The sequence below is a fragment of the Mandrillus leucophaeus genome, unplaced genomic scaffold (genome assembly GCF_000951045.1).
Source record: "Mandrillus leucophaeus isolate KB7577 unplaced genomic scaffold, Mleu.le_1.0 Scaffold864, whole genome shotgun sequence".
In the NCBI taxonomy this organism is placed as follows: domain Eukaryota; kingdom Metazoa; phylum Chordata; class Mammalia; order Primates; family Cercopithecidae; genus Mandrillus; species Mandrillus leucophaeus.
In genome coordinates this window covers 596,375-608,740 of record NW_012109408.1, presented here as the reverse complement: position 1 = coordinate 608,740, position 12,366 = coordinate 596,375, and positions in this window count along the sequence as shown.

Sequence of the window (12,366 nt, the reverse complement as noted above, 5' to 3'; positions counted from 1 at the left end):
AATTTAAGCAAATAAATTGAAAATATCAAAACATTTATTTCGTGCTTTGTTGTTGGTATATAGAAATGAAATTGAATTTAATTACTGATCTTACATCAGCAAAATAGCATTACGATTATTAATTATGCTAATATATCTTAAATTATTTAGGGTTTTCTATGTAGATGATCATATTATATGGGAATAGTAAGAGTTTATTACTTATTTTCCAATCTTTGATATTTTATTTATTTTCTTACCTTATATTGGTCAAATCTTACAATGTACAATGCTGAATAAAATTGATCATAGCAGGCATTCTTGTTCCTGCCATTAAAGAAAATGTTTAACAATTTACTATTAATACTACTTATTATAGAATAGTTTCAGATAGGATATTTATCAGTTTGAGAAAGTTTGCTGAGGGATTTTGGTTTGTTTTATCTTTTGCTTTAAAGCATGAATAACTATTGAATTTTGTTGAATGTTTCTAAATAAGAGGGAAGTATATGTTTTTCTTTTAATCCGTTAAAGTAGTAAACTACGTTAAGTCATTTTCTAATGTATTAATTTTGCTTTCTTGAGATAAATACAATTAGTCATAATATAGAATCATTGCTAATTTCATATGATATTGTTCTAATTTTTTTCCATATTCCTGAGTTAAAATTTCAATTTCTCATACTTCTCTGATTATTGGAATCAAGGTGATTTCTTACAAAACAAGTTAGGGAGTGTTCTTTCATTCTGGGGGACTCTGGGGTATCAGTGAAAATAGAGATTAACTCTTCCTTGAATATTTGCATATTTTATAGAACTCAAGATTAAAATTACTCTGTTGTTTTCTTTGTGGTAATATTTTAAATCACTGGTCAATATTCTAATATAATAGGACTCTTCAGATGTTCTTTTCTTTTGGTAGTTAGTTTTCGCTAGTTACATTTTCCTGGAAATTTGTTTAATTCATTTATGTTTTCAAACTTCTTGGCATAACAGTCTCTTATCTTTTCAATCTGTGCAGCATGTTAAAATTTTTTTTAGTTCCTAAATTGACTTGTTGGTTGTCTTCTCCAACTCACTGATTTACATACTATGCATGTATGTTTGTATGTATTATCCGTCTAGCAATTTAGAAGTTCTATGCTCTGTTTCTATTCTGTTAGTGTTTGCCAAAGTACCTTAAGAAAATCCACATTTAATCCATTTCTTTACTCTTCACATGCAATTCTTGAAAATCAGAATGCATTGTAAACACCCTTCTCCCTCAATTACATGTTATACTTGTCTCATTTTAGTTCTGGTTTTTTAACCTCATATATTAGGCAATTATCATTTTATAGAGTCAAATTCTGTATTGAAGACCCTCCTGTTTATCATTTTATTTTCCCATCATTTCTATTTGTACTGCAGGCTTTTCATTTTGAAACATTTTTGTTCTTAAAGTTTGTCCCTTGGATGTTCCTCTAGAGTATGTTGGTGGTAGTAAAATTCCTTCGTTTCTGTGTAAGATATTTTTATAGGCCTTTTCATACAATTCCAGATTTGCAGGTAATCCTCAGGACTTTAAAGATATTACCATGCTGTCTTCTAGATGTTGTTCTTTCTATTGAGAGACCAGCCTAGTGTTCGTTTCTTCATAGGTAATCTCTTTTTCCTATCAGTTCTTTTTAAAATTATTATTATACTTTAAGTTCTGCGGTACATGTGCAGAACATGCAGGTTAGTATACACATGCCATGGTGGTTTGCTGCACCCATCAACCTGTCATCTACATTGGGTATTTCTCTAATGTTATCCCTCCCCTAGCCCCCCACCCCCCAACAGGTCCAGTATGTGATGTTCCCTTCCCTGTGTCCATGTGTTCTCATTGTTCAGCTCCCACTTATGAGTGAGAACATGCAGTGTTCGGTTTTCTGTTCTTGTGTTAGTTTGCTGAGGATGATGGTTTCCAGCTTCATCCATGTCCCTGCAAAGGACACAAACTCATCCTTTTTTATGGTTGCATAGTATTCCATGGTATATATGTGCCACATTTTCTTTATCCAGTCTATCATTGATAGGCATTTGGGTTGGTTCCAAGTCTTTGCTATTGTGAATAGTGCTGCAATAAACATACGTGTGCATGTGTCTTTATAGTAGAACGATTTATAATCCTTTGGGTATATCCCCAGTAATGGGATTGCTAGGTCTATGGTATTTCTAGTTCTAGATCCTTGAGGAATCACCACACTGTCTTTCACAATGGTTGAACTAATTTACACTCCTACCAACAGTGTAAAAGCATTCCTATTTCTCCACAACATCTCCAGCATCTGTTGTTTCCTGACTTTTTGATGATCACCATTCTAACTGGTGTGAGTTCTTTTTATCTTGAAGTTCTATTATTTTACTACAATTTGTCCAAGAGTGGACTTTTTTTTTTTTTTTTGAGACGGAGTCTCGCTCTGTCGCCCAGGCTGGAGTGCAGTGGCCGGATCTCAGCTCACTGCAAGCTCTGCCTCCCGGGTTCACGCCATTCTCCTGCCTCAGCCTCCCGAGTAGCTGGGACTACAGGCTCCCGCCACCTCGCCCGGCTAGTTTTTTGTATTTTTTTAGTAGAGGATGGTCTCGATCTCCTGACCTCGTGATCCGCCCGTCTCAGCCTCCCAAAGTGCTGGGATTACAGGCTTGAGCCACCGCGCCCGGCAAGAGTGGACTTTTAAAAATATATATCATGCTTGGGATTGTCCAAGAGTGAATTTTTAAAAATATACATCGTGCTTGGAATTCATTGAATTGTCTCAGTCTGAATATATTTCACTAACTATGGAAAGTCCCTGAGTACTACCTCTTTAGGTATTGCCTTTTTCACATTTTCTCATCTTGTATTCTGCAATTCCGAACAGATATATGTTTCACGTGCTTCCTCCACCTTGCTTGTCTCTTAACTGACTTTTAATATTTCCTGTATGTATCTCTGTTCTACAAACAATAATTTCTTATTCATCTTCCAATTTACTACATCTCTCTTCAGCTGTGTCAAATCTTTCATTCAGCCTATCCACTGAATTCTATTAATTATTTTAGTTTTTCTTTACAGAGATTCTATTTTTCTCCCCCACCAAAAAAAATTCCTGAACATTTGGGATAGTCTGGTATTCCTTTGTGATAAGTTCCCTACCTTTTACAAATGCATTAAGTATATTTATTTTATAATAAGTAAGCCTGTAGTCTTTGTGTATTTTATACTTTTGAATTGAGACCTTGTTAGTAGCACTTTACAGGGGTAATTTTTGTGGCCCTGATTTGATATGTATCCCCCACAGGAGATAAATGTTTGTTTCTGCCAGGTGGCTAAAGGCACTAGCAACCCAGGATCAATTTAAACTAAGTTTTCATCTTGGGGTTTTTGGGCCACACAAATAGAATGAATTCTGGCTCAGAACTCAAGTAAATGCCTTGCTTGTGGTTACAAAATTTTCAGGCTTTTTCCCCCCCTATATTCACAGCCAATTTTTTTAGTTTTTCTTTTGATATCATATTTTTTCTAGTTAATTCTTTGCTAAAGATGTTGCCTTTTGAAGGTGCTGGCATCGTGAGGCCATGTTTAATTCAACTTCCCACCTGATCAGTCTGTAGTCTTTATCATCTATATTTTATTCACTTGGTTCATTGAAAGAAAACTTTGGGTACCATGACCTGGCAGATGTCCCACTTGGCAGCTGTCCAACTTAGTGCTGTAAAAGATCTCTGGGTTTATACTTTCGTGTTCCTTTTAGCCTTCGTGAATCTGCTTCCTTTATTTCTTGCCAGCATAGTTAAGTATTTGAGAAGATGTCTTTAAAAGTTTTATCTAGCACTTTTAGGATTTTTTTAATGGGGATTGTTTGTTTTTAAAGACACTTAATTTGTGTATTGTCAGAAATGAAAGTCCAGAAACTATTCATGCAAGTAATTTAATAAGCTATTTCTTTTTTAAAATAGCTGAAGAAAACTTCATAATTTCAAGACATGTGAAAAAGGGTTACTGAATCAGGTTTTCACTAGTGCTATGTTGCTTAAGTCACAAATGTAAAGGTTTACTCTTTCCATGTCTAAAGTTTATTTTACTGTAAATATTTTTGTCTGTGTTCCATCATGAACTGGCTTTTTAGAAGTATATCCAGAATTCAGAATGAAACCTATTGTGTGTTCTGATTCCCACGTAATTTAACTATGTAATAAGAACATATTCTCTTATCGTGAAAACCAACTCATTTTTCCATCTACTCATGAGGATTTTCATCTTTCAGTCTAAACTTTTGTGTGTGGGTAGTAAACAGTTTGGTAGAAGGATGGTTATGCTGGTAACTGTAGCAGTTAATAATCAGCACCCATTTGGTTAGAACTCCCAAATCACTCTTAGGACCATACTCCTGAACTTTTGAGTAGGAATAAAACATCTACTACTTTTTGGTATAGATTATAATCCTTCTTTTTTCTGAGACATAGTCTTGCTCTGTTGCCCAGGCTAGAGAGCAGTGGTGCAATCTCAGCTCACTGCAACCTCCGCCTCTTGGGTTCAAGTAGTTCTCCTGCCTCAGCCTCCTCAGTAGCTAAGATTACAGGCACCCATCACCACGCCCAGCTATTTTATTTTATTTTATTTTATTTTATTTGCATTTTCAGTAGAAACGGGGTTTCACCACATTGGCCAGGCTGGTTTTGGACTCCTGACTTCGAGGGATTCACCCACCTCAGCCTCCCAAAGTGCTGGGATTACAGGCGTAACCACTGCACCCAGCCAATATAAATTATAATTCTATTAACTTTACCTGATAATTCTTTCAAGATGAATTTCTAATCTCAAACTACACATGTATTATAATCGCATGCCCCAGCTTTACACAGTGAATCAGAATTTACTGTGTACTTTAAGAAAGAAAGAAATGATCTGTAACTGAAAGTAAAGATTATTAAAATGAAAATTAAGTATTTCTCAAAGTTTAGGATGAAGAATAAGGCAATAGTTGAAAGGATAGGGTAGGAAAAAATACCCTTTTCCATCTGAGCTTTGTTTCACTGATTTACAGTAAGAAAAGTGTTCTGCCAGTTGAACTGATCTGATGCAATCAAGTACCCTTTGCAGTTACTTTTATCTACTAACTTAGAGTTTTTACTAATCTTGTTATTGCATCAAAATGCTATTACAATCCTAATTATAAATATATTTCAACCTTCCAAAAATGGAATTAAATGTATTGTGATGTTTGTTTTGTGATTTTGATTATTTTAAAAATAACTATTATAGATGTGTCCACATTTGTACTTAATTTGTATCTTTTGTGGGACTTCATTTTTCCCACTAAAGAACTTTCTTTCCTAGTAGCTAAAAGCAAACTTTTTCTTTCATAGCCTATATATCCAATTTCTAATATAATACTTGGATTAAGAAAGTATTTTACAAATAAGATTGTTTTCTTCTTTAGGGCAATTATCTTGGATTTTCCAGATTTAAACCATATCCTCTATACATTATTGCATCTTTTTACCTGATTCTTAATATTTCATCCACTGGAATGATAACTCTACAAGACCAATATTAAACAATATGGGAATGGCAATCCTTCTTGCTTTATTCCTGTTTTAATTGCATTTTGTTTTACCAACAAGTATATACATTTTAACTGCATTAAAATATCTTTTAAATTCTAATTTATTAAAGTTTACTTTTAGTCAAAAATGAATGTAAAATATTATCAAATGATTTTTCAGAATTTATCAAAACGATTATGTAGTTTTTCCCTTTTCACTTACTACTCCGAATATTTCAGAAATGGATATCGAGGCCAGGTGTAGTGGTTCACGCCTGTAATCCCAGCACTTTGGGAGGTCTGGAGGTGGGCAGATCGCTTGAGCTCAGGAGTCTGAGATCAGCCTGGACAACATGATGAGACCCCTGTCTCTACAAAAACACAAAAATTAGCTGGGCACGGTGGCGCACACCTGTAGTCTCAGTCACTTTGGAGGCTGAGGTGAGAGGATCACTTGAGTCCTGGAGATGGAGGTTGCAGTGATCCGTGATTTTGCCACTGCACTTCAGCAAGAGTGACAAAGTACAACCCTGTCTCAAAACAAAACAAAACAAAACAAAAAAAGTGGGCGAGGGGCGGTATCTGAATTTACATCATCACTGTATTTCTGGAGTAAAACTTTTTCAGAACTGTAGTTAGCCCTTTCATCTATAATGTCTCTTGTCCTCATTCTCGGATCAATTTTTATCTGATATTCACACTTATAATTTACTGCCTACTTGGTATTTTATATGCCTTATCTCATTTAATTCTCACAACCACCGTGGAAGTTAAATACTACTATCTTCATGCAACTATCTTAACATTTTGTGCACGAAATGAGGTTCAATGAAGGTAAAGCACTTGCCTATTGTCTAATGGCTGCTTAACAAAAATGTCTACTGCTAGAATCTGGGTTTATCCCATGACACTGACTGCTGAGCTTGGGATCAGGTCAGTGGGGATTAAATTTATTTTAAAGATGTCTTCAGCAAGTAATGTGGCTATGAGCTCTACTGTTCTTACTTGCCAGTGGCTAAACTTTATGTCACCTGGCTGTGCCTTTCACCAGTGCCCTCCCCGCTACAATCCAGCTGAGTGCCATTCACCAGTGCCCGCCCCGCTACAATCCACCACCCCTATCTCCAACCCTACGCTCACACAAGAATATATACAGCTATAGGGCTACAGGGAAAAATACAAATGAAGCCAATAGACTTTTCGATGCCATAATAATTTGTGTGATTTAACACCCTATGGAGGTTAGATAGCATCCTTGTGGTGTCACCTGCCTTCTTTTCCTTGCTTTGGCTTCATCTCTAACCCTGGCCAGACTGAGCATCCTCTGATTATATATGAGATTGTTCATTCGTATTATATTGTAGGAAGTACTAACACCCATTAGTTCTTCTTTTTCCAATTCTAAAAGTTCTACTATCAAAGTTACCTTAATATGACTTATTTTTATCTTCCAATTCTAAATTCCAGGAAAAGTTCTGGAAAACCAGAAATTGAAGCTAGCAACGAATTTACCCAATGTCCATGAAATTGTTAATTTTGAAAAAGGTTTTTTAAGTGACTAAAAGACAAGATGTACTTAACCAAGTGTCAAACTTACCATAAGTATATTAGATCTCTAGAAGGCAGTGGTATATTTTATTAGCTGCCTTATGTATTCATTAAGTATGAAAGCAATTCTATATACTTCTTAAGGAAATGTTTGTGTGTCTATGGGAGAAACAAAATGCCTTTTAACCATTATTAATTAATCTTCTTTGAAAGGCAAAATCAAATTTGGGAGCTGATACTTAATTATATGATTTCCACTTTGAGGGTAGCATCTTGCAGTGCAATAATCTGATTCTCAAACTTAACTATATTGTATACATTGTCTTTGCCTGCATTGAGCTTCTATGAAGACTGATTCTACCTTATGGGTTTTGGGGGTAGGATGAAGAGGGACACAGAAAGGTAACAGACAACTGAAGAATTTAAAATACAGGGGCAACACCAGAGAAAAGAAAAGTCATGTATACACTTCATTTTGATGAAAAAAAAAAAAACAACACTCATTTCTGTGACTTTTATGTTTTTGATGATAGAAGTATGAAGAATACATGGATGATAGTCAACTTTTTAAGGAAACAGGATTATTCTTTTCTAGTACTAAAGTATTTGAGAACAAAGATCTTATCTTTCTCATAACCAAGCACAAGATCTTCTTCAATAAATACGGTTTCATTTGATTTCTCTGCACATACACTTCTACAATTAACTACAATAGAGCCTAAGCATATAGGATGAAGGAAGGTAATTTGATAATATGTACATTTTGAAAGAATGCCATGTGTAGAGTATGGCATTAAGGTTGTGGGATTCTGGAAAGCACTCCAACGGAAATATGACTATCAGTAGTAGCACCTGTGAGCAGACGTCAATAGAAGCTGCATAACAAGCAGTGACAAATCAAAAACTTGCATTCAAAGCCCTGCGTTCATTGCATCTGTGTTCTTTGGGAAAAAAAAGATGCGTAAAAATAGATGCACAAAATAACCCTTGCCCTCTAGGAGTTAACATACTAATTGAACTCATACATGTTATCTTCACATACCTTCAAGTATAGGGAGAAAAACCTGTTCATCTCATAAATATAAACAATAACATCTCATGATTCATTACAGGAATGGTAGTGATAATATAAATGCTGACCAATTAATTACCAATAAATACTAACAAATTAGTGACCAATAAATATTTTCACCAGAAAGCATATCAGAGAAATATATTTCATGTTTTTTTGTAACTTCATAATAGGAGTACAGATTACCATTTTCAGCAATTACACATATCATATAAATATTTTAATAGCTAGAGGCATGTATGAAAATATAAAGACCGTATCAATATACATTTTCTAGTTAGTTTACCAAAAAAATGTGTCATTAGAAGGCAAAGAATAATTTACTGACCACGAATGTCCTCTTGTTTTCCAGAATTTCAAATCCTTATATTTTTGAACAACATATTCTTAAATTACAGAAAGAATATAAAAATGTCAGGCTCAAAACAAAACACACTGCCAGAGTAGAAATAATAGAAAGATAACATATAACTGGAATTCTGCTCCTAACCCAATAATTCCCAACTATTAGCAAGAAGCCATAAACCTATACAGATCCGTTACCATCTCCGGGTCCATTTGACAAGAGAAAGTAGGAGTTAGGTCAACGGGGTCTCTTTAGTCCTTTCCTACTTCTGAATTATACAACCTGTATGATGTCAAACTCCAATACAGAGAAAACAGTGCAGAAACAAATCTGCCACTCTAACTTGTCCCATGACAATAAATGTTGTTAGGCCTCAGATTCTACAAAGATAAACTGATGAACTCAAATTATCTTTTTAAAAAAAAATCCCTTAAACCTCTGAAATTTTATATTGTTCATGTATATTTGGAAGTATATTTCAGGGTACATTATGCTTTATTGTGGGTCAATAGGGGGAGCTCTCACATTGCTTTTTTATGTATCCCACAAATAATAGAATTTACGTTACCTTAATTGCAAAGATTGGACTGGATTATTTCATTACAATTAGGAACTTATAAGCCAGAGGCATCTCATTACTCACTACAGCAATATTAAGGTAGGCCATGTATTCAGCTGTGCCCCTTTAACTTTGAGGGCTTTTTAATCATCCATCAAAGCACACGTTTGTTAGTCTGTTTAAATCATTGCAGAAGTTGTTTTGTCTTCTGTTTGTTTTTTGGACTCCAACTTCTTCAGATGAAGTTAAGGTCTATGTTTGATTTGTATTCAAACCTATAAGAGTTAAAAGCAGGAGGAAAGGTTTATGGAGATTAAAAAGCAAGAAACCATTTCATTAGGTCTGTGCTTCTGTGGGTTGAACTTGCTGCACAAACAACTTGACATGTGTACTTAAATTATTATTATTCAATTATATATTTCAGGGGTTTGGCATCTTTGTTCTTTATTGTTTTCTATTTCTTCATGTGTTATATATAATTTACTTCCCTAGCTCACTGAGGATAAAAGCAATTTATCATAGAATCTTTGGGAAGTTTGCTTTCTCTAATTGAAACAGATGTCCCTTATGTTAATTAGAATATGAAACATGGGTTGTTAACTGTTAGCTTTCAAATGAAACTCATACATTAATGTTCAGGTAAAATGAAAATGAGACAACACAATTTTAATAGACATTTCTTCAATAAAGTTGTGGTTTATAGTTAGGATGGAATTTTATTGCTTACTGTGATTTATACCTACTTTATCTAAAGGTTCATGGTGGCCAACAAATAACGGCTCATATTTTTTGGCCATTTTTCCTTGAAAACACAACTACATTTTAAAATATGGAAAAGTAATTTATAAGGGAAATGAAAAAAGCTTACATGGAAGATTACATAAAATACATCTGTCTTTTCAAGCCATTGAGATATATAAACAACTCGTTAAAACCTTAAAATGCCAAGAGGAAGGACAAAAGATTCTTTTATTGCAATGAACTTTTGAAAAGATGTCTTTTTTTCCTTTACTTTAAAGGAGTAAGCTTTTTACTTCACATCTAAAGATCTTGATTAATTTTTTGTGTGTATATGCGCATATATTTTAAAATAATATCACTTGAGGTTCTTTCTTCCAAGGAATCAGTGATAGAGCAAATACATAAGAAAAATAAACATATTGGGCAGCCAAGAAGCTGTTTTTCAATGAAAGTAGAGTCATTTTTATTTGACTGGGAAGGTTTTTCTTTTTATGTCAAATGAAATTTTAAGATCACCTATGAGTTTGGAACCAAATCCTTTACTGCCAAATCTGATTCCAATCCTTAAAATCTGTTTTTGTAATACTGCCAGCTATGCACTAACTTTAAATAGGTAGCCAGACATATTGGCAAAAATATACATGGTTAATCAAATAAAACTATGTAGCAGTTTGGAAACAATCAATCAACTTTCAGAATCTTTTAAGTATGAAGCTGCTGTGAAGACATCATGGCTTGCAGTGAAATATTGCAATAAAACTCCATAAGCAGCTGCTTTTGAATTCATCTTCTCCTTTGTTTTTAAATTTTCATAGACCTGCCTCTTAACTATGAATTTTATAAGCTTTTGAAAGAAAAAAACCTGGCAACCTACTATTACAACTAACAAAGAAACGAGAACTGGTAATACAGTTGGAAGCTGAACTCACTGCAAGAACTGCCAACTTGAACTTATCTAGTTAACTATTACTGTACGGATTACACTTGAAACGGCTTTTGATGACTGACATTATTTCACTGAAAAGAATATGTGTGAAGGTACTTAAGCACTTTGTCTTGTGTTTTATAGCTTAAGTTTCTTTTCAAATAAAAGACAACATAATCTAAAAAATTCAGATATCCAAACATTAGCAGATTTCATTTCTGTTATATGAGAAAACTATTACTAATCTTTAAATACACAGCAATTACAAACCCTCAAGACCTTCAGTTATTTTTTTAAAATTTTGTATTTTAAATGAGGAACAAAAATTGCATGTGACAAATGAATTATTTACGAGATAATTCTAACCGTGCAGTTACATTAGAATGTTTTATTGCTTCTACTTGGTAGGCATTCTTCTTTATTGTAATCATAAATGTAATTAATTTGTAATCTTAAGACTAGTGAACAATTTGGCTTCATCAAAACAAAATGTTTACCATCATCAAATATTAAAATTCAATTACAAAACACTGAAAAAACTATTTCCTCTCCTTTTCTGTGTCTGAGATCAATTTTGCTTATCTCAGTAGTGGCTAATAACGTTAGCTCCTAACAAATTGTGTTTCTGTATAAGGTTTCTTTCTGTGTGTTCTTATGTGTGTGTTGGGGGTGGGGGTGGGTTTTCATTTTACTAAACCGTCTTAGTTTCTACTTTCTTTCTTTTTCTCATACATGAGCTAAAGTCTCTCCAGATTTGGTCATAGATGAAAATCTAAGGATGATGTCTCAAGTGTATATGAGTATGTATTTGGAAAATACATGACTTACAGAGGTAAAATTTGTTTTTGAGCAATGTTTATAAAGTATCACAGTATTAGATGTAATGCTGAATTCAGAACTAAAGAAAAAAAAAACTTGTGGTGAAATAGCTGATAGATAGTTTAAATATAAGAATGTCTGCATATTGAGTACTCTTGTTTTCTTTAATAAAAGCGTAACCCTTGTGTAAGTTAAAGAGCAGGTTATCATAAATAAATCCAAGACAAAAGAGGAGAAATACCAAACCACTGGCTCACTCCCTGTTCCTCATGAGTGCCCTTGGCTGCCCCAACTCCTACATAATTTCTAAGGCCCAGCAGAGAAGACTTCCCTGCCCAAATCTGAACATATCCCTCTTTCCCCTCAACTTTGCCATGTCTTCCATATCCTGTCCCGGTCAGGTGACCTTCTTCTACACACTCTAATTCCCCTACCATACCTTTACCATTGCACTGGCAAGTTTTATTTGTGTTTTTACTGCATATCTCTTTGTTTCCAACTAAATTGTAATCTTCTTGAAGGTAGAATTGCCTGTCATCTTTATCCTCAGTGATTCATACAATGCTTGTCTAAAAGTCAAGAAATGAAAGATATGCAATTTCCACTACTAAAACCTAACTACTCATAAGCGCAGACTCAAACACAGTTATGATCGGTTTGGCTAGTGAATAGTAACTAGTCATCTATGAAAAGATGAGAGTTGATGAAAGAATGATAACTTGGTTGTTCTAGGATCACACACTCAGGGATCAGGCAGGAAGCAGTAAAGGAATCGTGTAACTTTGAAAAAAAAGGATAGAAGCTGGATCTACAGAAAGCAGCCAA